Genomic DNA, 2693 nt, shown 5'->3' with positions numbered 1-2693 from the left:
CGTGGGTTGGAAAAAAAAGCCGACCCGCGCATCACTAGTGGCTCATGAGCAGGAGCGGACTGGGACAAAAATTCAGCCCTGGCACTGTAGCCACACATCCCACATTACCACACGCACGGACACGCGAATTTCCAGGTGAAAAAAAGTACACATCCATAATGTAGGCTACTTAAAGTGTTCGTGTTCTATTTTCACACACTAATTTTGTACTTAATGTACAATTTTATTACAATAATTTTATCTTGAGCCCCTGCCTCTTTGATCGCGAAAGTGAAGGTGTCCTTTGCAGTCGCATTGGGGTGCTCCCGCGGTATTGGGGTGCTCCCTCTAGCGGTTAATAAACAGAACTGCTCGTGTCTTTTGCAGAAGAACATTGTAGCTTTAAGATAAAATAGATAATCGAATTTATTAAAGGTGCCCTAGATTCAAAAATTGAATTTACGTCGGCATAGTTGAATAACAAGAGTTCAGTACATGGAAATGACATACAGTGAGTCTCAAACTCCATTGTTTCTTCCTCCTTATATAAATCTCATTTGTTTAAAAGACCTCTGAAGAACAGGCGAATCTCAACATAACACCGACTGTTACATAACAGTCGGGATCATTAATATGTACGCCCCCAATATTTGCATATGCCAGCCCATGTTCCCAACATTATGAAAGGCATTAGACAAGCCAGTATTAACGTCTGGATCTGTGCACAGCTGAATCATCAGACTAGGTAAGCAAGCAAGAACAATAGTGAAAAATGGCAGATGGAGCAATAATAACTGACATGATCCATGATATCATGATATTTTTAGTGATATTTGTAAATTGTCTTTCTAAATGTTTCGTTAGCATGTTGCTAATGTACTGTTAAATGTGGTTAAAGTTACCATTGTTTATTACTGTATTCACGGAGACAAGAGCCGTCGCTATTTTCATTATTAAACACTTGCAGTCTGTATAATTCATAAACACAACTTCATTCTTTATAAATCTCTCCAACAGTGTGTAATGTTAGCTTTAGCCACGGAGCACTATCAAACTCATTCAGAATCAAATGTAAACATCCAAATAAATACTGTACTCGCATAATCCGATGCATGCATGCAGTATGCATGACGAACACTTTGTAAAGATCCATTTTGAGGGTTATATTAGCTGTGTAAACTTTGTTTATGCTGTTTAAGGCAAACGCGAGCTCTGTAGGCGTGGAGCACGAGAATTAAAGGGCCAGCAGCCCTGAACCGGTGCATTTCTAATTATGCCCCAAAATAGACAGTTGAAAAAATTAAATTAAAAAAAATCGATGGGGTATTTTGAGCTGAAACTTCACAGACACATTCAGGGGACACCTTAGACTTATATTACATCTTGTAAAAAAACATTCGATGGCACCTTTAAGAAATAAAGATAATGTATGGAATGTTTTCACCAATTACATATTTAACTCTTTGGGTGACATTAATTTTCTATTAAAATGTAATTTTTCAGTTGAAAAATCCCAGTTAAACTGGCAAACTTTCATAAGCAGGCACTGCTGGCTTTGGCAATTATTCTATAAACATAACTTTTCACCACATCGATACTTTATGGAATAACAAAGAAATCTTGTACAAAAAAACTTAGTTGCTAAATGAACAAGGTTTACTTTTAACATATTCTGAATTTCTCAATAAATGTATGATCCCTGTGAGGCCAAAAGAATATGTTATTATCTTTGATGCAGTCCCTGTTGTATCACTATTACGAAACCCTGGATTCTATCCTATAAACGATCGTCAAACCAGTTTTGTAGTGATACAATATTTATTGGAGATATTAATATAGATAAATGCAGTAACAAATATATTAAGAACAAACTATTTTCCTTGTTCAACAGTATTTTGATCTACTAAATATTAAATTATTAACTGGATAAGAGTATGGTCAATAACAAGTTTTTTATAAACAATAAAATTAGAGGTATCCTACACAGGGGCGGATCTAGAAAATTATTTATAGGGTGGCAAAAGGGTGGCATGAGGTCTATGAGGGGTGGCAACACCAAAGTAAGCGCCCGTGCATAGTTTTTGGAGATTTATGGCCTGACATACACAATTGTGTTCACATTACCACAAAGTAGTTAAACATCTATATACTGTTTAAAATAAATAACAAGATTTCAATATCCATCATGGCACCAAGTAAAGACACTATGAAAAACATCAACAGATTCTAAATGAGTCTGAGCTTGTTTCACTAATGGAAATGAGCAGTTTTATTAATATTACACAGGCTACTTTGATGGTATAAATCGCATGTTTTAGTGCAAGTTAAAGAACAACAAAAACTTGTTTTTTTGCAAACCATTTTTTAGTTTCTGTTATTAAAAGAGGTGGGAATGTCTGTGTGTGTTCACCCAGAACACCCTATCAACCACATACCAGCAACAGTTTAGCAATCACCCAGAACATCTATATTCTGGCCTAGCTGACAAAACTATTTACGTTTTTTAAACAAGACTTTAAGATGGCTTTATGACAAGCCAGCATAAATTTGTCTTTCAAATTTTTCAGTCTTATTGTTTTTCTTGATTGTTAATGCGCAATTCATGAAACAACAATGTTCAAACCTCAAACGTCCATGTCAAAATAAATAAAATGTTCTAGTCATAAACCTATTCTCTTCTGACAAAATCAAACTTTGGCATCAGATAACACAAA

The sequence above is a fragment of the Chanodichthys erythropterus genome, chromosome 22, assembly GCF_024489055.1.
Source record: "Chanodichthys erythropterus isolate Z2021 chromosome 22, ASM2448905v1, whole genome shotgun sequence".
NCBI classification, from domain to species: domain Eukaryota; kingdom Metazoa; phylum Chordata; class Actinopteri; order Cypriniformes; family Xenocyprididae; genus Chanodichthys; species Chanodichthys erythropterus.
Note: the sequence above shows the minus strand (reverse complement) of the source record.